The sequence below is a fragment of the Nycticebus coucang genome, chromosome 16 (genome assembly GCF_027406575.1).
Source record: "Nycticebus coucang isolate mNycCou1 chromosome 16, mNycCou1.pri, whole genome shotgun sequence".
Taxonomy (NCBI): Eukaryota; Metazoa; Chordata; class Mammalia; order Primates; family Lorisidae; genus Nycticebus; species Nycticebus coucang.
In genome coordinates, this window is record NC_069795.1 from 88,044,785 (window position 1) to 88,071,967 (window position 27,183).

General features: G+C 42.1%; 1 pseudogene; it reads left to right on the top strand.

Moving 5' to 3' along the window:
- Positions 1-20,010: 20,010 nt before the first annotated feature.
- LOC128568165 (NADH dehydrogenase [ubiquinone] 1 alpha subcomplex subunit 3-like) lies at positions 20,011-20,260 on the top strand (annotated as a pseudogene).
- Positions 20,261-27,183: the final 6,923 nt, after the last annotated feature.

Below are 27,183 nucleotides of genomic sequence, written 5' to 3' on the forward strand. Positions count from 1 at the left end.
TGTAACCTGTCCTGTTTCTGATTTAATAGTCATCTCAAATTATCACACGAACTGACTTTCACACACTATATATATATATACACACACACACAGTTCCATATTTTCCTCAGTTTTAGGCATCCTCTGGGGCCTTCAAATATACCCCTAAAGGTACTACTGGTTAGTAGAATATACTAACTGCCCTGAAGTTTCTAGTTCTGAAACAGCATCCTTCTTTGATGGAATTACATATGACAGTCTGTACTCCTATATCTGTTTTCTTCCCTCCCTAATCCCCACCCAACCCAAGGTTTGTCCTGGGAATTTATACTGACTAGAGACTGGGACAGAAAAGTTGGAAATAGGGAACAGTAATGGTGTGTGAGCCCTAACTGACAATCCATGGCATAATCTTAGGTTCTATCTTACTTAAAACCTAATTTTTAGCTCTTCCATTCTGTAGTCACCCATTATCCTGCCAATAAGTTTCTTCGTTAAAGCTAGTTTGATTTTAATGTTCTGGCTTTTAGATCCAAAAGAATTTTGACTAATTGAGAATTTGCTACCAAGTGCACATTGTAGCCATCAGACCTCGAAGAAAATTTGGAGTTTTACCAAATCAAAACAGATTGGGATAAAGTTAGTAGTCTGTACTGTGATGATAGTCAACCACTTTTATGAAAGCTTTCTTGGGGACTCCTGGATATTTGCTGCCATAGACTAACTGGACAAAATACCAGAACTACAGAAGAACATAATGCTCAACCTTGACTTACTGCTTCCAGGCACAGGAACCCAGGGTTTTTATGTGGCTATAGCTTACAGCTTCAACATTTATTTTCAGGATTGCTGAGTTAAAGTACTTTGTAATTGAGTGGAGCCTGTGGCTCAGTGAGTAGGGTGCTGGCCCCATATACCCAGGGTGGTAGGTTTGAAAACAGCCAGGCCTTGTTGTGGGTGCCTGTAGTGCCACAGCACAATACTGCAAGCAACAAAGTGGGAACACTGTCTCTTAAAAAAGTACTTTAATCATACTAAGGTTTCATGGAAACATGATTTAGGATGTAAATACTAACAGTTGGAACGAGGCTATTAAGATTTGGAGGCCTTGGAAAACCTTAGTCCTCGTGAAGTACTCTTTAATTCCCTTACATAAGGAAGGTATGCCTCAAACAGGACAAAAAATTGTCAACCTTCATTTCCCATTGAACGGGATTTCATCCCTGCAAAGCCAAACAGGAGAAATTGTGAATTAGAATAGGATAGATAAAAGCTTTCACTCAGTGGAAATAGGATTCTATTTTATTTACATCATCAACTTTGCTAAGTTTTATAGGAATGAATTTTGAGCACTCTGGGAGGTCGAGGCCCGTGGATTGCCTGAGCTCACAGGTTCCAACACCAGCCTGAGCCAGAGTAAGACTTCATCTCTAAAAATAGCCAGGCATTGTGGTGGGCGCCTGTAGTCCCAGCTATTTGGGAGGCCGAGGCAAAAGAATCATTTGAACACAAGAGTTTGAGGTTGCTGTGAGCTCTGATGCCATTGCACTCTACCAAGAGCAACAAAGTGAGAGACTGTCTAAAAAAAATAAGTGATACATACTAATGTTTAATTGGTTTGATCTATATCCCACTCTGTTCTTAGTATGCTTCCTCACAGGATCTTAAATGCACCCTTTTCTCCATGAGTAATACCAATTAATGAAATTGAGAATATTTCAAGAGCTTTAGTGGCCTGATAAGCGGGGATGAAATTGAAATGGGATCCTGGGTTAGCAGAAACCAGTGATGACTGTTGGCCCTTAGAAGCTGAAGGAAGCAGGGATAATTACAAGCTACAGGATAGGTGTGTTGTAATTAGTGTGTGAAATGATTTGACACAGGAATCTCAAGCTGTAGTTCAGTAGATGCTAGGTTCACAGGAACAAAAGTCAACAAAGGTCTTAATCATATAGCAAAAAAAGCCCCTGGGTCTTTAGAATACGTGCCCGGCACAATACATGTGAACCCTTTGAAAGAGGCAGAAACCCACAGTAAAGATCACATGTGGTATAACAAACATTTCTAGCTTTTTGCCCAACCATTTGCAACTATTGACTAGGTGTTAGAGAAAGGTGAGTAAAGTTTGCTGTTGAAAATCACTGGTGTCAAGTCCTTAGGTATGTGAATTTTCTGCCACCCCTGGGAAAGCAACACTGCTTCCACCTACTCCATGTAAAGGCAAAGAAAAAGGGGGTTTTGTTGGGAGAGTCTCACTGTCACCCTCAAAGTGCCATGGCATGACAGGTCACGGCAGGCTCAAATTACTGGACTCAAAACAATTCTCTTGCCTCAGCCTCCCAAGTAGCTGGGAATACAGGTGTGTGCCACAATGCCCCGCTGTGTTTTCTTTTGTTTGTTTTTGTTTAGCAGGCCCTGGCCAGGTTAAAACCTGCCAGCCCCCACTGTATTTGGCCAGTGCCCTTCCACTGAGCTATGGGCCCTGAACCTTGAAATGTTATTCAACTTTCATTATGGCCAAATGGCTATTTGTATTTTTAGGAGAGTCTAAAGTTAACCTCCATAATTTTGACCGTATGTGGTTAGTGTTCTAAGCCCTGTGGTGGTCATAAGAGTCAACTATTGGATATTGGTTTACAATTAAAATTAGTTGTGGGAACCAAGGACACCGTTGCAGGCCAAAAGTTAAGAGTGGGGGATCCAGACAACCTGTGGTAACTACCAATTCCTCTCAACTAGAAGAATCCTCATAATCTTGGGTTAAAGGCCAAAATGGAAGTTACTGGGCTCCTACTACATAAAAACTAGTATTACATCTTGGATCATGAAGATTAGGAATTCCAACACAACTTTAAAAAATGAAGCTATGGGTAGAGTGCCCTGGCATAGCTCGCAGCAGCTTCCAACTCTGGCTCAAGCAATTATGTTGCCTCAAGTTTTTCTGTTTTTAGTTAAGAGACAGGGTCTCGCTTTTGCTCAGGCTGGTCATGAGCTCAAGCAATCCACCCATCTGGGTCTCCTAGAGTGCTAGAAATTGCAGGTGTGAGCTACCACACCCAGCCTTTATGGTGATTTTAAACAAGGGTACTGGCTGAAGCCAAGTTATTTTATTGGAATAGATACGGTCCCTGTCACTGTATGCCTGATCTAAAAGTTACTGAGTTATTTTCACCACTGATAAACAGAATGAAGTTAGAGATAATACACATTTCTCTGGTAAGGATAAGTCTACCATTCTTGTCCTAATTATTTTCAGGTTGCAGAGATTGGCAGGCTACACCCTACCAACAAAATGAGACATGTTTACTGTTTTTGGAACAAGGCTGTGCCTGTTTATGTACTGTATGTCTGCTTTCACACTACAATGGCGGAGTTGAGTAACTGCGATAGACCATGTGGCCCACAAAATAAAAAATCATCTGACATTTTACAGAAAAAAATGGATTTAGTGCAGAGGTATCCAAACCACCAGTTCTACCTGAGCCTGGTTTATAGTGGCTCTCTACCCAATATGCCAGCATCAGCCAGAGTTAGAAATCTCCAAGTGAGAGCTAATATCTCATTGTCCTGGTCTGAAAAGTAGCCTGAGGTGTCTAATCTCATGGTAGTGAAAGCTTGGACTAGCAAGATAGAAGGACTGGTAAGAAAGCTAAGGCAATGCATAGGGATATCCACTTCCCTAGGCTTTACTATTAGTATCACAACTGAGAGTTTTAGCTTGTCAGTAGTAAGGGCCAACCCCAAGCTCCAATGTGAAATGTTTTAATGAGAATAACAATGCAATAGTTAATATATTTACATTGTGAAGGGGCAATAATTTGTTCTCACTAGAAATAACGATCTGGATAACTTCTTTGCCATGTCTGTATATGACGTGACATACCTGAAACAACTTCAAATTGTTTCTCCAGAGAACCAGACTGATACCAAAGCCATTTTTATACATTTGATGTTACCAACCACATATACCTCAGAGTTGTGTTTATATTATGAACATTTTTCTACACTTTTAAAATTTTAGAATGAGAATTTGTCTTTAGAAATTACCAACTATTTAACTTTTGACTGGTTCTAGGTTTTCTTTTTTTGAGACAGAGTCTCACTTTGTCGCCTTCGGTAGAGTACTGTGACATCACAGCTCACAGCAACCTCCAGCTCTTGGTCTTAGGCAATTCTCTTGCCTCAGCCTCCTGAGTAACTGGGTCTACAGGTGCCCGCCACAATGCCTGGCATTGGGGCCGGGTTCAAACTTGCCACCCTCTGTATATGGGCCCGGCACCCTACCCACTGAGCTACAGGTACTGCCTGACTGGTTCTAGTTTTTAATAAAGATAGTATACTTGTCACCTGTCAACTTAAGCAAAGGTTGTCCAACCACACTACATACAGGTTATTTGAGGACTGTCTTGCTTATCTATGGGTGAATATTGCAGAAATTATGCACAGATCTTTATTTGCTGAGCAGCTTTCATTAGTGTTTTGTGTAATGTGTGGCCCAAGGCAGTTATTCCAATGTGTGTGGGGGTGGGAGAGATTGGACTTCCCTTGATATTATAGACAAAAAGAATGGGAAGTTCCTTACCCTGTTCAAATTTAAGACATGCCAGGGATGCCAGTGAGTCAAGAAGTGAGTGGGTAAGATCTGGAGCTATATATCTTCTTTATAGACAATCATTAGGGTGGTGCCTGTGGCTCAAGGAGTAGGGTGCCAGCCCCCGCCAAAACTGCAAAAAATCAAATGTATATATATAGGCAATCATTAAGGAAAATTTGGATTTCATGATGTGATGGGGGAGACTGATGGAGATTTTGAGCAAGAGTGACACAGTCTGATTTATCGAAAGCTCAACTATTGAAAAGCAACACGTAATGGATACAAAAATGAGTTTTCTCAATCAAGTGAGGATGGCCACGTACAAAGGCCCTTTCATTATTATAAAGGTAAGATTTAGTAGTCAGAAGTCTCTCTGCTGTGAGACAAAAGAGGAAGGGCCCCTGGGCAAGGCATCACGTTTGTGAAGCTCCTCAACATAGTCTCTTAAGTGTATCCAGTCCTGTATAACTGCATATTAACCAACCATAAGGTCTCTGGTGTACACAGTAAAACATTTTCCTCATGCCTGATAGGCAGGTGCTCTATAGGCAGAACAGTTGGGGGTTTGGCCAAAAACCACCAGCCTGTGCTTCTGTGCTTAGGAAATTTCCCACTGACTTTTTTTTTTTGAAACAAGTCTAATCATGTCGCCCTCCATAGAGTGCTGTAGCGTCATAGCTCACAGCAACCCCAAACTCCTGGGTTTTGCCTCTGCCTCCAGAGTAGCTGAGACTACAAACATCCACCACAATGCCGGGCTATTTTTTAGAGATGGGGTCTCCCTCTTGCTCAGGCTGATCCCCAAACCTGTGAGTTCAGGTAATCCACCTGCCTAGGCCTCCCAGAGTGCTAGGATTACAGGTGTGAGCCACCACCACGCCTGGCCATGAATGTGGTGTTTTTTTTTTTTTTTTTTTTTTGAGACAGAATCTCAAACTTTCATCCTAGGTAAAGTCCTGTGGTGTCACAGCTCACAGCAACCTCAAACTCTTGGGCTCAAGTAATTCTCTTGCCTCAGCCTCCCAACTAACTGGGACTACAGGCACCCGCCACCCGCCCGGCTACTTTTTTGTTGCAGTTACTGTTTTAGCAGGCCCAGGCCTGGTTCAAACCTCCCAGCCTCGGTGTATGTTGTTGGTGCCCTACCCACTGAGCTACAGGCACCAGCCCCTGAATGTGTCTTGATGAGAGGAAGAGCTCAACACCACAAATGCTGAAAATCTTAGGTACTTGTGTACCAAACCTCCTTTAAAACATACATATGTGACCAAGGCTCAACCAGTCAAATCAATCCAAATTCCAAGAAGTAGAGACTGGAAAATATGTTTATGTAACATCAATGATAAGGGTGCCTCAGCAACCATGGAGTGGAGAGAAGATGGGGATTGCTGTAATGGCCAAACTCCTTGTCTGGTCCAGTGGCACCTGTGAAGTGAGCAACGTTGTCCAGACTTTGGCTCTTTCTAAAGAGTCTTAAAACTACCTAATGCTATTCAAAAAAACTCTTCCTGCTCAAACTAGCTGGTGTTCTTGCTGTTTCCAACCAGCAGTCCTAATTAGGATGCCTAATTGGCATCTTACTAGTCTCCATTTATGTCCCTGAATCCATTCTCCACTAAGAAGTGGAAGTATTTTAAAAGGCAAATCAGAATATAAGATCCTTTACTTTAAAAGCTTCCTCGAGTTTAGATTAGTGGTTCTCAACTTTCCTAATGCCACAATGTATTTTCATTGTTAAAAAGGGGTTGTGGGCGGGGCCTGTGGCTCAAGGAGTAGGGCGCCGGTCCCATATGCCGGAGGTGGCAGGTTCAAACCCAGCCCCGGCCAAAAATCACAAAAAAAAGGGGGTTGTGACCCACAGGTTGAGGACCATTGGTTTTGATGATCTTTTAAGGACCAATCTCTAGCCTGCCTCCCAACCCCCATCTCTCTCCAACCTCATCTTGCAATTTTCTTTCCCTTTGACTACTGCAGGATCTTCTTCGGTTTTGGTAGCCTAGAGTAGGACTTGCAGCAAGAAACCACTTGGGGTGGTGGGACTGCAAACTGACACAGCCTTTCTGGAAGGAAGTATGGAGAATCCTCAAAGAACTGAAATTAGATCTCCTATTTGATCCTGCAATCCCATTACTGGGGTTCTACCCAGAAGAAAAAAAATCCTTTTATCATAAGGACATTTGCACTAGACTTTTTATTGCACCTCAGTTTACAATTGCCAAATTGTGGAAACAATCTAAATGCCCACCAATCCGGTAATGGATTAACAAGTTGTGGTATACATGTATACCATGGAATACTATTCAATCACTAAAAATGATGGGGATTTTACATCTTTTGTATTAACCTGTATGGAGCCGAAACACAATCTTCTTGGTGAAGGATCACAAGAATGGAGAAGCAAGAAGAATTCAGCGTACTCAATTCTAACAGGACAATTGATGCTAGTAAGTGGTGGTGGGGAGGATGGAGAGGGGAAGAGGTAGGAAGATGGGGCATCACGGTGTATGACACACCTCTTGGGGGTGGAACACAATTATAAGAGGGACTTTACCTAACAAATGCAAGCAGTGTAACCTGGTTCTTTGTGCCCTCAATGATTTCCCAACAATAATAATAATAATAATAAGCCACTTGGGGAAGAGAAGGAGAAAAAAGGAGGTAAGATGAAGACTAGGGCTGACACCGTGGCTCACACCTAGCACTCTGGGAGGCCAAGGCGGGTGGATTGCTTGAACCCAGGAGTTCAAGACCAACCCCATCTCTATGAAAAATAGAAATACTTGGGCAGGTGTGGTGGGCACCTACTTGGGAGGCTGAGGCAAGAGGATTGCTGGAGCCCAGAAGTATGAGGTTGCTGTGAGCTGTGACACCATGACACTCTATCCAGGGTGACAGAGTGATACTCGGTCTCAAATTTTTAAAAAAATAGGTCAAGACTGGGTGGCACCTGTGGCTCAGTGAGTAGGGCGCCGGCCCCATATACCGAGGGTAGCGGGTTCAAACCCTGCCTCAGCCAAACTGCAACCAAAAAATAGCCGGGCGTTGTGGCGGGCGCCTGTAGTCCCAGCTGCTCAGGAGGCTGAGGCAGGAGAATCGCGTAAGCCCAAAAGCTTGGAGGTTGCTGTGAGCCGTGTGACGTCATGGCACTCTACCGAGGGCGGTACAGTGAGACTCTGTCTCTACAAGAAAAAAAAAAAAAAAGAAAGTGAAGACCAAACTGGAAACTGGCCTAGGACCAGTTCCCTAATATGTTCCTTATTTTGTTTGACCTTTGCCGTTTTGATAAAGTTTGTGAAAGAACATTTTTTAAGGGCGGCGCCTGTGGCTCAGTGAGCAGGGCGCTGGCCCCATATGCCGAGGGTGGAGGGTTCAAACCCAGCCCCGGCCAAACTGCAACAAAAAAATAGCCGGGCGTTGTGGCGGGCGCCTGTAGTCCCAGCTACTCGGGAGCCTGAGGCAGGAGAATCGCCTAAGCCCAGGAGTTGGAGGTTGCTGTGAGCTGTGTGATGCCACGGCATTCTACCGAGGGCAATAAAGTGAAACTCTGCCTCTACACAAAAAAAAAAAAAAAAAAGAACATTTTTTAAAATGTAGGCAACTTAAACTTTTTTCAACTTGATGTCCTGAAACTATAAATGATCTACAATCTCCCTGATTACTTTCTGTTAATTTGATATATTTTCTCAATATAAAGAATATATATTTTTTAATTTTTTTTATTTTTAATTTCAGCTTGCTTGTTCATTCTTCTTTGTTTGAAGTACTCTCTTTTTTTTGTTCATTTTCTTCTTCCTCTGGCGATGCTCTTTCCATTGCCTCCCCAGTAGCTGGGATTACAGACGCCCACCACAACATCCAGCTGTTGTTGATGTTGTTAGTAGAGACGGGGTCTTACTCTGGCTCACTGCTGCTCATACTGGTCTCAAACCTCTGAGCTCAGGCAATCCACCGGCCTCGGCCTCCCACAGCGCTGGGACTATAGGCGTGAGCCACCACGCCCGGCCTATAAAGAATATATTTTTAATAAAGCTAAAATGTTCTCAGATTCATGAGGCAAATGCTCTTTCTTTTCCCCAAAAGATTCTTACAAGTCAATATAAAAAGGATTATCTTATAACTGTATTTGTGTAGTGTATATAAATTCTCTGCATCAGTCTGTGTTGTGTTACTTGAATGAAAAAGTTGTCAAGTGAAGCAATGGTGGCCATCAAATCACTGGAAACTCAGAACCAACATCCATCTAGATAAAAAAGAAAAAAAAAAGATTTGAGGTTAAGCAATTGCAAGCACTTTTTTCTCTAGAAATGTATAATTTATACAAAAAAATGATTACTTTTGCCTATTCTAGATCTTAATGTAAACAAAATCATTTTGGGTACTCTCTGGTTTGGCTTCTTGTAGCATGTTTTTGTGATTTGCTTATGCAGTTATATATATCAGTGGTTGCTTTTTATTGCTTAGGAGTATTCTATCCTATGAATATGTCATGATGTTGTTATCTCCTGTTGATGAACACTTGTCTGTAGTTTTTAGGTATTGTGACTGAAACTGCTATAAATATAAATAATCTTTTACAGGTATTTTTGTGGAGTTTTAAAAAATTTCTCTTTATGGCTTAGCACATGTAGCTCAGCAGGTAGGGCACCAACCACAGAGCTGGTGGGTTCAAATCTAGCCCAGGCCAACTACAACAACAACAAAATAGCCGAGCGTTGTGGTGGGCGCTGTAGTCCCAGCTACTTGGGAGGCTGAGGCAAGAGAATCGCTTAAGCCCAAGAGTTTGAGGTTGCTGTGAGCTGTGATGCGACAGCACTCTACTGAGGGTGACATAGTAAGATTCTGTCTCAAAAAAAAATTATCTTTAATAAATACCTAGGAGTAGAACTGCTGAGTCATGAAGGAGAAGTATGTTTAACTTTTGGACAAATCTCTAGTTTTCAAAACTGTACCAGTTTATATTCTCACCACCAATGTATGAGAACCCTCGTTGCTCCTTATTTTGTCATATTTAGTGTTATCAATGATTTATTTATTTATTTATTTATTTGGAAACAGAGTCTCACTCTGTCACCCTACGTAGAGTACTATGGCATCATAGCTCACAGCAACTTCAAACTTTTAGGCTCAAGTGATCCTCTTGCCTCAGCCTCTCAGGTAGCTCGTACTATAGGCGCCCACCACAACCCCAGTTAGTTTTTCTATTTTTAGTAGAGACCAGGTATCATTCTTGCTCAGGCTGGTCTTGAACTCCTGAGCTCAGGGGATCCACCCACTTCATCCTCCCAGAGTGGAAGGATTACAGGCATGAGCCAAAGCACCTGGCCCCCTACATCTGATACTTTCTAACCAGAACATATACAGAAAAAGACAATGAACCTATGGAAGCCAGCGGCCAAAACTGATCCTGAGTCCTGGTATTTACAACCTTGCTTAGTCAGTCTCCTCTTGTACAGAACTGAACTGATTTCTGTAATTGGTGTCTCCCTCTGAAAATCCTCAGTCCCTACAGTATGAGGACAGGAGGAGGAAGAGAGTGGGTGTACGAGAAAAGGATGCTCAATCCACAAGTTCATAACAAAGTAAGAAATGACAGTATAAACAGAAAAGAGGACAAGACTAGATGAAAAGCCAGAGTACATTTTGGTGGTTGCCTCTGATCTCTATGGTGAGATCAGGTGAAACAAAAAATTATCTTTTTAAGTTATATATTCAGTTAACAGTTATCATTGTATGAGGGACAAGAGAGGATAATAGGATAATAGGGCGGAACAGAAGGATACAAAGAGAAATTGGCACATGTAAGTCTCTAACCTTTTTTTTTTTTTTTTTTGAGACAGAGCCACAAGCTGTCATCCTGGGTAGAGTGACATCACAGCTCACAGCAACCTCAAACTCTTGGGCTTAAGAGATTCTCTCGCCTCAGCTTCCCAAGTAGCTGGGACTACAGGCGCCTGCCACAACGCCTGGCTATTTTTTGGCTGTGGTTATCGTTGTTTGGCAGGCCCGACCTGGATTCAAACCCATCAGCTCTGGTGTATGTGGCTGGTGCCTTCGCCACTTGAGCTACAGGTACAGAGCCACAAGTCTCTAACCTTAAAGGCACTTATTCTTTTTGATGGAGGAAACTAGACAGGTACTGCAGTAAAGATAACAGAGTGAAGAAAATGGTAAAAATGGCACAGATCAAAGCCCAAAGCAAAAGCCATCATTGTGATTAGGAGAATCGGGGATGGTGTCTGGGAGGGCAGGCTGATGAGCCTGTGCCTTGGAGAATGGACCTCAAAAAGGAATCCCATAGGAAAGGAATCACAGATGTTTCTGCCCCTTAGTAGGGGATTAATAAGATCTATAGAGTTAATGGTCCAGCAAGTCAGTCTCTGACTGGAAAATGCTGATACCAAGCACCAGTAGACATGCTGACTCAGGCCAAGGGGAACGTCCAAACCCTTACCACCCTCCTGCCTGAGTCTTCTTCACTGCCGCTCTTGGAGCACGGCCAGGCTTGCAAATGGCCTTTCATGCCGTTTGCCAAGAGTAAGTGCTCAACTATTATCTTTCCCCCTGGTTAAAGAAATAAATGACAATGACTTCCTTGTCATTCTGTCCTGTGGAAAAGATAGTTCAAAATATAAAGAATTTGGCAACCTGAATTTCTGTACAGGCCCAAGACTAGAAGTTGTATAAATATGTTTGTGGGTTTCCCTATTTATCATCATGTCATTTAGAACAGCTAGATGTATGAAACATTTCTATAAAACTTGAGACAGAGTCTCACTTCGTCACCCTCGGTAGAGTGCCGTAGCGTCACAGCTCACAGCAACCTCCAACTCCTGGGCTCAAGTGATTCTCCTGCCTCCACCTCCCAAGTAGCTGGGACTATAGGTGCCGGCCACAACACCTGGGTATTTTTTGGTTGTAGCCGTCATTATTGTTTGGTGGGCCCAGGCTGGATTCGAACCCACCAGCTAAAGTGTATGTGGCTGGTGTCTTAGCCTCTTGAGCCACAGGCACTGAGTCGCCCAGCTACTTCTCAGAGACAAGGCCTCACTCTGGCTCAGGGTGGTCTCAAACCTGTGAGCTCAGGCAATCCACCCACCTCAGCCTCTCAAGTGCTGGGATTACAGGCGTGACCCACCGTGCCCAGCCAATACCATATTTGTTGAGATATGTACATATAAAGATACATGTATATGAAGTGAGATGATAAAAACAAGCATAAGGATAAAAATCCAAAGTTCAGGGCGAGGTGCAGTGGCTCATGCATGTACCCAGCACTCTGGGCAGCCAAGGAATCTCCTGAGCTCAGAAGTTCAAGACCAGTCTGACCAAGATCAAGACCTCCGTCTCTACTAAAAATAGAAAAACTAGCCAGGCGTTACAGGTGCCTGTCGTCCCAGCTACTTGGGAGGATGAGGCAAGAGGATTGCTTGAGCCCAGGAGTTTGAGGTTGCTGTGAGCTATGACACCACAGCACTTTATCCAAGGCAACAGAAAACTGTCTCCAAAAAAAAGCAGAAGTTCAGGATAGCAGCCACGTCTTTAGGGGACGAAGGCCTACACAGGCAGGTTCCAGCGTGTATTGTTCTATTTTGTAGTCTGAGTGACAATGATAAGGGCATTTCCTAAATTATTTTCTATACTCTTGAAATATTATTGCTTTGTCTCAAAAAGTATTTTATCCTTTTATGAGCTTTACTGGAGTGTAACTTACATGCAATGAAATGTACCAATTTTTTTTTTTTTTTTTGAGAAGAGTCTCACTTTGTCACCTTTGGTAGAGAGAATGCCCTGGTGCCAGGGGTCATGAGATCAAACTCTTGGGCTCAAGAGATCCTCTTGCCTCAGCCTCCCAAGTAGCTGGGACTACAGGCACCTGCCGCGATGCCTAGCTAGTTTTAGAAATGGGGTCTTGCTCTTGCTCAGGCTGGTCTTGAGCTCATGAGCTCAAGGGATCTATTGCCTCGGCCTCCCAGAGTACTAGGATTACAGATGTGAGCCACCGCACCTGGCCCTGAAATGTACCAATTTTTAGTACACAATTCAATGAGTTGTGACAAGTATATATATAATCATGTGATCACCCCTAAAGTTCATGATTTAAAACATTTCCATCACTCTACAAAATTAAAAATATAAAATCAGCTGACAGGCAAATATTAATTTTTATATTTCTAACTATAAAAGAAACAGATAATTTGCTGTCTCACTGGAAGCAAAATACATGAAATAACTGTTGAACAACAGACAACACAGGACCGTAATCCCTGAGAGAAAGGAACAAACAAGGTGAGTCTGTATGCCCTGACTTTCTACCTAGAGCCAATTTCTGGACTACGGTGTTTGGAGGGATAGCCAGAGCACAGCGGTCTCCCTGACTTAAAAAGACATAAATCGGAGTTCAAGGTCAATTAGTTGTCTAGAATTTTGAGGACAAAGTACAAAAGAGAAAGGAGCAATAATGGGTGGGGAACCTATGGCCTTAAGGAAACGTGTACTTCTTGGTTCTTGAGTGTAGCCTTTTAACTAAATCAAAATTTCATATTAAAAAAAAAAAAATCCCAGGCTGGTCTCACACCTGTAATCTCAGCACTTGGGAAGTTGAGATGGGTGGATTGTCTGAGCTCACAGGTTCGAGACCAGACTGAGAGTGAGACCCCGTCTCTAAAAAATAGCCGGGCATGTGGCAGGCGCCTATAGTCTCAGCTACTTGGGAGGCTGAGGCAAGAGGATCACTTGAACCCAAGAGTTTGAGGTTCCTGTGAGCTAAGATGCCATAGCACTCTACCCAGGTGACTAAGTGAGATTCTGTCTCAAAAAAAAAAAAAAAATCCTTTTATTAAAAGGAGTACAGCAAAAAACAATGAAGATTTTCTTCCTTCCTTTGGCACTTGAAAAAGACCAGTCTTAGGCCACGTGTGGTGGCTCACACCTGTAATTCTAGCACTCTGGGAGGCTGAGATGCGTGGCTCTCTAGAGCTCAGGAGTTTGAGACTAACCTCAGCAAGAGCAAGACCCCATCTCTAAAAGAAAATAGCCAGGCATTGTGGTGGTCACTGGTAGGTCCAGCTAGTGGGGAAACTGAGGCAGGAGGATTGCTTGAGCCCAAAAGTTTGAAGTTGCCGTGAGCTATGATGACACCACAGCACTCAACCCCAAGGTGACCAAGTGAGACTCTGTCTCAAAAGAAAAAAAAGAGAGAGAGCAATCTTGAAATCAGAAGGCAACATGGTCCCCATCCCACTGTGCATCCAGGACAAGACTCCCAGGAGATTGGACAAAGAACAATTACCAAGAAAAGAACTGTCAATTAACTATGAGATAAATAACTACTGAATCTCACACAGGTCTGGGAGCTGTTCAAGTTTCAACCAGCCAGAGTGGAAAAACTTTATAAAAAATGAAACCTCAGTAGACACCCCAGAAAGATCTCATCTAGAAGAAAGACTAACCCAGCTCTAGAGTTAAAGGTTTTTCTAGACCTATCCAAAGAAAGCTTTAAAATAAGTTTCAAAGGGGTTAAGATAATTCCATAGTAAATTAATTTCGCAACAGAACAAAATCCAAAAGTCTGTTAAGGAAGTTTTTAAAAACATCTAGACACTCAGATGTAATGTAATATCCCTAATGTCCCTGGAATATAATAAAAAATGACTAGATATGGAAGGATCAGGAAAGTATGATGATCCATGACAAGGAGAAAAATTAGTCAATAGAAATATACCCCACTCGCGGAAATATTATTACCAACAAGACTTTAAACCAGTATTACAAACACAAACTATTTTAACATAAAGATGAACACAATGAGGGTAAAACTGAGAAATCTCAACAGAAAAATGGAAAATGCAAGAAAGAATCAAATGAAAATTCTGGAATCCAAAAATAAATCTTCGCATTGAAAATTTCACCGGATAGGTTTAACAGCAGACTACCCACATATAATGAACACCTGGCAATAAAACCTATCCTAAATGAAGCACACAGAAAAAACAAAAGGCCTGGCTCAGTGCCTGTAGCTCAGCGGCTAAAGCTGGCAGGTTTGAATCCAGCCCGGGCCTGCCAAACAACAATGACAACTACAACCAAAAAACAGCTGGGTGTTGTGGCAGGCGTCTGTAATCCCAGCTACTTGGGAGGCTGAGGCAAGAGAATCACTTAGGCCCAGGAGTTTGAAGTTGCTGGAAACCGTGATGCCACAGTACTCTACCCAGGGCAACAAAGTGAAACGCTGTCTCAAAAAAACCCCCCAAAAAACAAAAGCCTTGTATAATTATTAGCAAAGTCTCAACAATCCACTGGACAATGTCAGGCCATCTACTGTATGTGAAATTCAAGTATCAGAAGGAGAGATGAGACAGATTAAAGGAGAAAAACCCCTATCTGTCAGCATCGGGGTTTGTGCTTTAAAAAAAAAGTCTCTCTCTCATCTTTCCTTCATGAGAGGGATCCACTACCAACTCTCCTTGGAAGTGCTTGAAACTTTCTCCTTGTTCTTCCTAAATAAAATCTCTCTTTGTTACCCTGGGGGGGGGGGGGAGAGAAAGAAAAGAAAAATAAAGCATTTTAATATTTTTTCAGAATTTCCGAAATATAAATCCACAGATCCAAAAAGACCTAAATGCCCCAAGAAAAATAAAAGTAAAGGAAACATGCCAAGAAGCAGCATAACCAAATTTCTGAAAACCAATGAAAAAAATCTTAAAGGCACACATAAAAAAACTGTGTATTACATAGGAGAACAATTACAAGAATAACCTCAGACTTCTCATCAGAAATAATACAAGTCGGAACACAATGTAACAACTGGCCAGGCATGATGGCTCATGACTGTAATGCCAGTGATTTTCAAGGGTGTGGTGGGAGGATCACTTGAGGCCAGGAGTTGGAGACCAGCCTGGGCAAGAAAAAGTTAAAATTAAAATCAAGCCTATACTCTCAGCTACTCAGGAGGCTGAGGTGGGAGGATTGCTTGAGCCCAGGAGCTCAAGGCTGCAGTGAGCTATGATCAAGCCATGGTACTCCAGCCTGGGTGACAAAACAAGACCATGTCTCTAAAAAAAAACAAAAAAACCCCTAAAATGTAACAACCATTTAAAATGATGAAAGAATAATAAAACATGTCAAACTAGTTAAACTAGAATCTATATCAAGAAAAGATATCCTGGGCAGCGCCTGTGGCTCGGTCGGTAAGGCGCCGGCCCCATATACCCAGGGTGGCGGGTTCAAACCCGGCCCCAGCCAAACTGCAACCAAAAAATAGCCGGGCATTGTGGCGGGTGCCTGTAGTCCCAGCTACTTGGGAGGCTGAGGCAAGAGAATCGCTTAAGCCCGGGAGTTGGAGGTTGCTGTGAGCTGTGTGAGGCCACGGCACTCTACCGAGGGCCAGAAAGTGAGACTCTGCCTCTCCAAAAAAAAAAAAAAAAAAGAAAAGATATCCTCTGATAATGAAGGTAAACTAGACTTTCCTAATAAACAAGGCTCAGAGAATTAATTGCCAATACGTGTGCTCTATAAGCATAAAATGTTACTTTTTCAGGCTGAAAGAACTTTATGCCAGGTGGAAAAATGAATGAATATATGGAGGAATAAGGAATAAAATAATGGAAGAGGTAAGTAGGAAGGGAAATGTAAAAGACTATTTTCCTCATTTAGAATTTCTTTTTCTTCTTTTTTTGGAGACAGATTCTCACTCTGTTGCTCTATGTAGCGTGTGGCGGCATCATCTTAGCTCACAGCAACCTCAAACTCTTGGGCTCAAGCAGTGCTCTTGCCTCAGCCTCCCAAGTAGCTGGAACTACAGGCACCTGCCACAATATCCAATTCGTTTGCCTATATTTAGTAGAGACCGGGTCTCACTTTTGCCCGGGCTGGTCTCAAACTCCTGAGCTCAAGCTATCTACCTGCCTCAGCCTCCCAGAGTGCTAAGATTATAGGCGTTAGCCACCTTGCCTGGCTAAAATTTCTTTAGAAGATAATCATTTAAAGAAAAAATAACAATTTTTTACAGGGTTTATGATTAATGTAGAAGTAAAATATATATGCATACAATAGCACAAAGAATGGACAGAATAAAAATATACTATCGTTTTAACTTATTATTATAGGTGAATTTGGTATTGTTTTGGTATTATAGGTATTGTTTAGGCAGAGCATGATAAGTTATGGGTGAGCACCATACATCCTAGAGTAACCACTAATGATATAAAGTGAAAAATATGTATACCTAATGAGCCAACATAAGTACTCAAAAATACTCAATAATCCAAAAGAAGGCCAAGAAGGAGGAAGACACGAACGAAGAACATAGAAATACAGAACAGGGTGGCACCTGTAGCTCGATGGGTAGGGTGCCAGCCACATACATCGAGGCTGGTGGGTTTGAACCTGGCCCAGGCCTGCTAAAATCAACTATGACAACTGCAAGAGAAAAATGGCCAGGTGTTGTGGCGGGCCCTTGTAGTCCCAGCTACTTGGGAGGCTAAGGCAAGAGAATCACTTAAGCCCAAGAGTTTGAGGTTACTGTAAGCCGTGATGCCATCCATGGCACTCTACCCAGGGCAACATAATGAGACTCTGCCTCAAAAATAAATTAATTAATTAATTAATAGGCTCCGCCCCTGTAGCTCAAGCGGCTAAGGCACCAGCCACATACACCAGAGCTGGTGGGTTGGAATCTGGCCCAGGCCTGCCAAAGAACAATGACAACCAAAAAAGAGCCAGGCGTTGTGGTGGGCGCTTGTAGTACCAGCTACTTGGGAGGCTGAGGCAAGAGAATTGCTTAAGCCTAGGAGTTGGAGGTTGCTGTGAGCTGTGATGCCATGGCACTCTACCTGGGGCAATAGCTTAAGGCTCTGTCTCAAAAAATGAAAAAATAAAATAAATAAATAAAAAACAAATTAGTAGACTTTAAAATTAGCCATAAAATTGCAATTAATGTAAATTGATGATATATTTTAATTACAATTCAGAAGTTGTAAAATACAGACACAGTAAAACTTCCGTAAATTTTTCAAAAAGCAAGACCCAATTATATGCTGTTTAAGAGAAGACCATTACATAAATACAGAGAGGTTTAAAGTATAAGGAGGGAGAAAACATACCCTGTTTGGGAGGTGTGCTCCCAAAGATGCGCTAGGTCTTATTTTCAGGGGACGTCTTATCTTTCCTGTAAGTAGGCCTTATTTTCGGGGAAACAGGGTACTATGCAAATATCAATCTTAGGAAAACTATGCAAACAGTAATTTTTGTAAAAGCTGGAATCTTTCACAATCCTAATATCAAACAACACAATCTTAATACCAAACAATGTATTTTTTTTTCTTTTTTTGAGACAGAGTCTCAGTTTGTTGCCCTTGGTAGAATGCTGTGGCATCTTTAGCTCACAGCAACCTCAAACTCTTGGGCTCAAGTGATCCCACTGCCTCAGCCTCCCAAGTAGCTGGGACTACAGGCACCTACCACAATACACGGCTATTTTTAGAGATGGGACCTCACTCTGGCTCAGGCTGGTCTCCAACTCCTGAACTCAGGCAATCCACCCACCTCAGCCTCCCAGAGTGCTGGGATTACAGGCATGAGCCACTGTGCCCGGCCTCAAACTATGTATTAAGATATTAGCTTGGTGCCTGTAGCTCAGGGGCTACAGCGCTGGCCACATACACCAGGGCTGGCGGGTTCAAGCCCAGCCCCGCCTGCCAAACAATGACAACTACAACAACAAAAAATAGCCTGTCGTTGTGGGCATTGTGGTGGGTGTCTGCAACTTGGGAAACTGAGGCAAGAAAATTGCTTAAGCCCAAGAGTTTGAGGTTGCTATGAGCTGTGATGCCATACCACTCTATTTAGGGTGACATAGTGAGACTCTGTCTCAAAAAACAAAAAAATTATCATAACATCAAACAACACACTTCAGGACAATGAGATAGTCTTAGATAAGAGAGAAATTCTATTATGCTAAAAAGATTAGTCATTAAGAAGACACATAAGCTTGGCGCCTGTGGCTCAAGTGGCTAAGGTGCCAGCCACATACACCTGAGCTGGCTGGTTCGAATCCAGCCCAGGCCTGCCAAACAACAATGACAGCTGCAACCAAAAAAGAGCCGGGCATTGTGGCGGGCACCTGTAGCCCCAGCTACTTGGGAGGAGGAGGCAGGAGAATCGCTTGAGCCCAGGAGTTGAAGGTTGCTGTGAGCTGTGATGGTACAGCATTCTACCCAGGGTGACAGCTTGAGGCTCTGTCTCAAAAAAATAAATAAATAAAATTCAATAATACATACCTGGAAAATCCCCAACTATTTGGAAATTAAACAATATGCTTGATTAATGATCAAAGAAATTGTTACAAGGAAAAATAGAAAATATCTCAAACTGAATGATAGTGAATCAAAATTTGTAGGATTCAGCTACAGCAGTGATTAGGGAAAAAGTAATAAATCTAACTGATTTCTACCAAAAAAAAAAAAAAAAGATTTAAAATCAATAATTGAGCTTCCACAGTAATGTTTCCAGAATTTCTTTGTATACAGAGTCCTTGGTTTTAAGAGTCCGAATAATAAAACCACAGACCACATGGATAAGTGACAGGACAGAATTTATTGACAGGGAAAGATTAATAAGCAAAAGAGGGGGAACAGACCCTTCAACAGCAGAGGAATGGATCCAAGTGCGAAGCCCCCTGAGTTTTCAGTCTTGGGGTTTAAATCCTATCCTGCAGTACGGAATTTGGGGGAAATATACCACATTGATATGGAGTTATTGTTTATTTTGATGCCAAAAAAAAGAGAAAGAAAATAGGCATAGGTGAAACATATCTTAAAATTATAAAAGTCATATATGACAAAGCCACTGTGGCTCAGTGAGCAGGGCGCCGGCCCCATATACCGAGGGTGGCGGGTTTAAACCCAGCCCCGGCCAAACTGCAAGAAAAAAATAGCTGGCATTGTGGCGGGCACCTGTGGTCCCAGCTACTCAGGAGGTTGAGGGGAGAGAATCGCCTACGCCCAAGAGCTGGAGGTTGCTCTGAGCTGTGATGCCACAGCACTCTACTGAGGGCAACAAAGTGAGACTGTCAAAAAAAAAAAAAAATGAACAAGGAAAAATTGAAAGCATTCCCACTTAGGACTACAACCAGACAAGGTTTCTCACCGTCATCACTTGTATTCGACATAGTGCTGGAACTCCTGGCCAGAGTGATCAGGCAAGAGAAGGAAGGTGGGGTATCCACCTGGAGAAAGAAAAGGTCAAACTATTACTCTTTCCTTTTTTTTTGGCCAGGGCTGGGTTTGAACCCGCCACCTCCGGCATATGGGACCAGCGTCCCACCCCTTTGAGCCACAGGTACTGCCCCCTATTACTCTTTCCTAATGATATGATCTTATATCTAGAAAACTCCAAAGATTGCGTCAAGAGACTCCTAGAACTCGTAAGTAGAGATCAAGATGGCCGCAAAACGTGTCACTTTCCTCAAGAATGCCTGGACCAATGAGCCGTGCTGGACATGTCCTTCATCGTTGTGGATCTTGCTATAATTCTGCCCCCTCTTAGCCCATACATTAAGTCTATCATGATCCATAAGGCCACGCCCTATAACTACCCAGTGCCTCTCTGAGATGATGGGAACATGTCCAACATGCCCAGTCACCCAGAGACCCCCAGGGCCCAAGCTTGGAGTGGCTGAAGAAACTGTGAGGCCCTCCATCCACAGCAAGGAGGCTACCCCTCCCTCATGGACTCCAATAAAAATGTGAAAACCAAAAAATAAAAATACAATTCATAAGTAAATACAGCTAAGTCTAAGTCTCAGATCACAAAATCCACATACACAAATCTGTACCATTCCTATATACTAACAACAGTCAAACTGAGAATCAAATCAAAGACTCAATAAAGAAAATAAAATACCTAGGAATAAGGCGGCACCTGTGGCTCATTGGGTAGGGCGCCAGCCCCATATACTGAGGGTGGCAGGTTTGAACCCGGCCCCGGCCAAACTGCAACAAGAAAATAGTCGGGCGTTGTGGTGGGCACCTGCAGCTACTCAGGAGGCTGAGGCAAGAGAATCGCCTAAGCCCAGGAGTTGCTGTGAGCTGTGATGCCACAGCACTCTACCAAGGGCGATAAAGTGAGACTCTGTCTCTAAAAAAAAACAACCTAGGAATACATTTAACCAAGGAGGTGAAAGACCTCTACAGGGAGAAGGATGAAACACTGAGGAAGGAAATCAAAGAGGATGTAAACAAATGGAAAAACACCTTGTGATCCTGGATTGGCAGGATCAACATCGTTAAAATGTCTATAGTACCCAGAGTGACTTACAGATTCAATGTAATCACCCCTAAAATATTAATGTCACTCTTTAAAGATCTAGAAAATATAATCTTACACTTCTTTCAGAAAAGGCCCCAAACAGCCAAAGCCAGCTTAAGCAAAAAGAACAAACTGAAAGCATCATTTTACCAGACTTCAAGCCATACTAGAAGGCTATAGTAACTAAAACAGCATGATATTGGCACAAGAACAGAGACACAGACCAATGAATCATAACAGGGAATCCTGATATAAAACTATCCTCAAAAAAAAAAATCTTCACATTACCATTTGACCTTTGACAAGGCAGACAAAAACATATGATGGGGAAAGGAATCCCTACTCAATAAATGGAAAAATTGGATAGCCGCATGTAGAAGACTGAAACAGGATTCACACCTTTCACCACTCACAAAAATTAATTCACAATGGATCCAGACTTAAACCAAAGGCATGAAACTAAAAATTCTGGATGAAGAGTTGGAAAAACTCGTATAGTAATTGGCCTCATAGAACTAAAAGAAGAAGTACCATTTGATCTAGCAATCCCACTACTGGGTATTTACCTAAAGAAAAAAAAAGTCATCCTATAAAAAAAGATACTGGTTTATAGCAGCACAATTGTTTATAGCAGCATAATTTACAAATGCAAGGATGTGGAAACAACCCAAGTGCTCATCAGTATGTGAGTGGATTAATAAAATGTAATATAAGTATACCATGAAGTACTACTTAGCCATAAAAAAATGATAAACTAATACCTCTTGTGTTAACCTGAATGGGCCTGGAGACAATTCTTCAAATCCCACACATATTCACTATTAAGTTGGAACTAATCAATCAACACTTTGTGTACATATGGAAATAATACTCGTCAGGAATCAAACAGGTAGGAGGGGAGGGGTGAAGGATGGAACGCACACTGTCTGAATGATGGACACTCTAATAACTTCAACTCAAACTGTACAAAAGCAGCATGTAACCAAAATGTTGGTACCCCCCCCAATATTCTGAAACTTTTAAAAATGTGCCCAAAAAGTAGTGAAAAATTTGTAACTGAGAAATATAAAAAAACTCAGTACAGGGGGGCACCTGTGGCTCAAAGGAGTAGGGTTAAAACCCTATACCGGAGGTGGCGGGTTCAAACCCAGCCCCTGCCAAAAACGTCAAATTAAAGAAAGAAAGAAAGAAATAAAAACGCAGTAGATGAATTCAATAGCAAAATGGAGATGATGGAAGAGTCAACAAACTTGAAGACTGATTAAGGGAAATTATCCAATCTGAACAATAAAAAGACAAAACAGCAGAGGAGAAAAAATATGTTGCAAAAGTAAATTTGAGGGAAAAATAGCTGAAAACATCTCAAATTTGGTGAAGTCATAAATGTACAGATTTAAGAAGCTCCACCAACCTCAAAAGGATAAACTAAAAGAAATCTAAGTCCCGGGCGGTGCCTGTGGCTCAGTTGAGTAGGGTGCTGGCCCCATATACTGAGGGTGACGGGTTCAAACTCGGTGCCGGCCAAACTGCAACAAAAAAATATCCGGGTGTTGTGGTGGGTGCCTGTAGTCCCAGCTACTCGGGAGGCTGAGGCAAGAGAATCACCTAAGCCTAGGAACTGGAGGTTGCTGTGAGCTGTGATGTCACAGCACTCTACTGAGGGCGGTAAAGTGAGACTCTGTCTCTACAAAAAAAAAAAAGAAATCCAAGTCCCAGACACATCACAGTCAAACTGTTGAAAGTGAAACACAAATTAAAAATCTTGAAAGTTCTGAAGAAAAACAATATATTACCTATAGAAAAATAATGATTTGAATAAACTTCAGAGTTCTTATTATAGACTATGGCAGTCAGAGGACACTGGGAAAAAAAATTTTACTGTCCTGAAAGAAAAGAACTGTCAACTCAGAATTCTATTCTCAGTGAAAATACCCTTCAGGAATGTAGGTGAAATAAAGTCATTCACCAATAGAAGAAAAGTAAGAAAATGTATTGCTAGCACAAGTTCTCTGAAAGAAGTGCTAAAGTAAATCCTTTAGGTGTAAGGGAGGTAATACTAGAGGGAAACTTGAAACTTCATAAATAGAGGAAGAACAATAGAAATAGTAAATCTGGGTAAATACAGTAGACTATTTCCTCCTCTTTGTCAAAAGTATGCATGATGATTGAAAGCAAAAATTATAACACTGTCTTGTAGGGTTTTCAGTGCACACAGACGTATTAGAATATGAGAACTACAACATAAAGTGGGGAGAGTAAAGAAACTTACATGGTGGTAAGAGTTCTTCATCTGAGCCAGGTATAGTAGCTCACACCAGTAATGCTAGCACTTTAAAAGTCTGAGGCAGGAGGATCACTTGAGCATAGGCATTCAAGACCAGCCTGGGCAACATGAGACTTTACCAAAAAACAAACCAACACCATTATCTGGGTGTAGTAGCTTGTACCTGTAGTCCCAGGTCCTCAGGAGGCTGAGACAGGAGGATCGCTTGAACCCTGGCATTTGAGGTTACAGTGAGCTATGATTATGGCCCTGAACTCCAGCCTGGGTGACAGAGATAGATCTTATCTCTTAAAAAAAAAAATTCTCCTGGCTTGGCGCCTGTAGCTCAGTGGCTAGGGCGCCAGCCACATACATACACCAGAGCTGGTGGGTTCAAACCCAGCCTGGACCTGTCAAACAACAATGACAATTACAACAACAACGACAAAATAGCCAGGCATTGTGGCAGGAGCCTGTAGTTCCAGCTACATGGGAGGCTAAGGCAAGAGAATCACTTAAGCCCAAGAGTGTGAGGTTGCTGTGAGCTGTGACATCACTGCAGTCTACCGAGAGCATCTCAAAAAAAAAAAAATTCTCCATTATCAGGAATAAAAAGGAATGGAACATGGCGATAATAAAAAGGACATAATAATCTTAACATTACATGTGCCTAACAACAGGGTTCCAAAATAAAGGAAGCAAAACTGACAGAACTAAAAGGAGAAATGGGCAAATCCACAAGTACAGATAGAGCCTTCAACACTCCTCAGTAATCAATAGAATAAGTAGACACAAAGTCAGCAAGAACATATAACTTGAAAATACCATCAACCACCATAAAAGAACTGAAATCATAGAAAGGACGTTTTCTGACCATAATGGAACTAAAATAGAAATGAATAACACAAAGACTATAAAATGCTAATGAAGGAAATCAATGAACGCCTAAATAAACATATAATGTTCATTAGCTAGATATATTTAGGATGTTAATTCTCCCCAAACTTCCTACCCTTTTCCTACAAATGGAACTGACCAACATTATGTACATTGAACATTAAGGGCCTGTTTACACACTATGCTGTCTACTAAAACTGTTCAGTAGCAGAGTATGTACTTTAGACCTGGACCTAGGCTTTGGGGGATAAATACAAGTGGCTTATCTTCTTCTTGGAACACAAAACAGAAATATGCCAAACACATGAGAAAAGAATGATTAAATAAGAAATTTACTGGGTAGCGCCCATAGATCAGAGGGTAGAGCGCTGGCCACATGCACCAGGGCTGGTTGGTTCGAACCAGCCCAGGCCTGCTAAAGTAAACAAATAGCCAGGTGTTGTGGTGGGCACCTGTAGTCCCACCTACTTGGGAAGCTGAGGCCAGAGAATCGCTTGAGCCCAGGAGTTTGAGGTTGCTATGAGCTGCAATGCCACAGCACTCTACCAAGGGTGACATAGTGAGACTTTGTCTCAATAAAAAAAAAAGAAAGAAAAAAGAAATTGCCTAAGAATATCTCATAGGTGAGATGGTATTTTTTTTTAGAGACAAAGTCTCACTATGTCACCCTCAGTAGAGTGCCACGGCGTCACAGCTCACAGCAACCTCCAGCTCTTGGGCTTAGGCGATTCTCTTGCCTCAGCCTCCCGAGTAGCTGGGACTACAGGTGCTCGCCATGATGCCTGGCTATTTTTTTGTTGCAGTTTGGCCAGAGCTGGGTTTGAACCCACCACCCTCGGTATATGGGGCCGGCACCCTACCCACTGAGCCACAGGCGCTGCCCAGGTGAGATGGTATTTGTCCTAGGCTTTGGAGAAGAATTGGATTTATGACGAGCGAGCTTTACATTTTTATATTTTCCACCATGGATTTCATACTGTAAAAGAAAATGTTTACTTACCAAACATAGATCTTATAATACATATGAAGTAATTTTTGTTCCAATTTTCACTATCAAAGATATTTAACTGCTAATCAGAGTTTTGTGTTTTTTTTGTTTTTTTTTTTAATTTTTTTTATTGTTGCAGTTTGGCCAGGGTTGGGTTTGAACTCACCACCCTCAGTATATGGGACCAGCACCCTACTCACTGAGCCACAGGCACTACCCCTAATCAGAGTTTTTTATTAGTAGAATGACTCCATTTAAATTGATATCAGCAAAAAGCAAGATGATTTGATTATTTGGCCTTTGTGACCTCAGTGAAGCCAAAGGAGTGATTTTTTAAATACTAAAAACCTTTTTATGTGTTCCTACAGATGTACCTATATGTATGTGTTATAGAAAAAAAAATACAAACAAATAAAGACAACTACATCTTATTGAGGAAACTGGAAACTGAGATCCAAAACCACACATCCAGCACTTGGAAGAGTAGATATTCAAACTGAGGTCTGTTTGATCCCACAACTGTCATTCTTACAAAATTAGCTATGAAAATGGACTTCAGAGTGGAGCCTGTGGCTCAAGGAGTAGGGCGCTGTCCCCATATACCGGCAGTGGCGGGTTCAAGAAAAAAAAAAAAGAAAGAAAATGGACTTTAGCAGGGAGGGGCTTAACTGAAGGAGAGCCTGTTTTATTTTTGGTTTTGGTTTTGGTTTTCTTGAGACACAGTCTATGTCACCCTCAGTAGAGTGTCGTAGCATCATAGCTCACAGCAACCTCAAACTCTTGGACTCAAGCAATTCTCTTGCCTCAGCCTCCCAAGTAGTTGGGACTACAGGTGCCTGCTATGCTGCCTGGCTATGTTTTGGTTGCACTTGTCATTGTTGTTTAGCTGGCCTGGGCTGGCCCAAACCCACCAGCCTCAGTGTATGTGGCCAGCGCCCTATTCACTGAGCTACAGGTGTCGAGCCCAGAGCCTGGTTTTTGCATAAGGTTAGTTACTTGTACAAATCACTAAATCCAGGAAGGTGGGCTAATGGGAATGGTAAGTCCATCAAATATCATATTTTACAATCAGTATCAAAACATTTTAAATTCTCATACCCTTTGATGTGGCCATTTCAGCCTGAGGAAGCAAATCCAAACAAAATGATTTGCCTTGGCTCGGGCCTGTGGCTCAAGCAGCTAAGGCGCCAGCCACATATACCAGAGCTGGCAGGTTCGAATCCAGCCTGGGCCCGCCAAACAACAATGACAGCTGCAACCAAATAGCCGGGCATTGTGGCAGGCGCCTGTAGTCCCAGCTACTTGGGAGGCGGAAGCAGGAGAATCACTTGAGCCCAGGAGTTGGAGGTTGCTGTGAGCTGTGATACCCTGCTCTACCCAGGGTGACAGTTTGAGGCTTTGTCTCAAAAAAAAAAAAAAAAAAGATTTGCCTTCACCAAATCAGAAGATTTTCATTACCACCTTTTTTATAATAGCAGAAAGTTGGGAACAGTAGAAATATCCAAGAATATGGGAGATGATGCGTGGGAGTTAAAAAAAAAAAAAAAGAATGGGGGAAGGGGGAAGAAAAAAAAATACAGTGATAAAAGAATGTTTAAATAAATTCTAGCATATTCATGAGGGACGATTATGCAGCCATTCAAAAGGATTTTTTTGGAAAATGTTTACAATACAATGTTAAGTGAAAAACACGATATTTTGAAGTCATCAATAGAGTATGCCAAGGTTGCTACAACTGACATTTTACTATATAGACCACCTAAAACCAACTTTGAGAAGAAGACAGACATTTAGCTTCAATGTTTTAGAAACCAAAACAAACACCAAAAAAACCCAATTTACTTCCAGCTCAATTTTTGTCTAACCAGACTCCTGAAAAAATTTCCCTGAGAAGAAGTGATACTCCCAATACTTAAAAAAGAAAAAAAAAGATCCAGGCCTGGGTGCTTCACTCATGTGTTTCTTCCCACTTACAGCTGAAGCCAGCCTGCCTCAAGAAGAAACAGAACATGCTGATTATTGAACTGCCTTTCAGGTTTGGAAAGATAATACCTCGGAGCCCAGCACTGTTGTCTGGTCTGGAAAGTCTGAAAGTATTGCCTAGAGCAGGTGGGGAAACCTGTTAACCTCCAAGTGGTGAACTCAGGCTTCAGACTG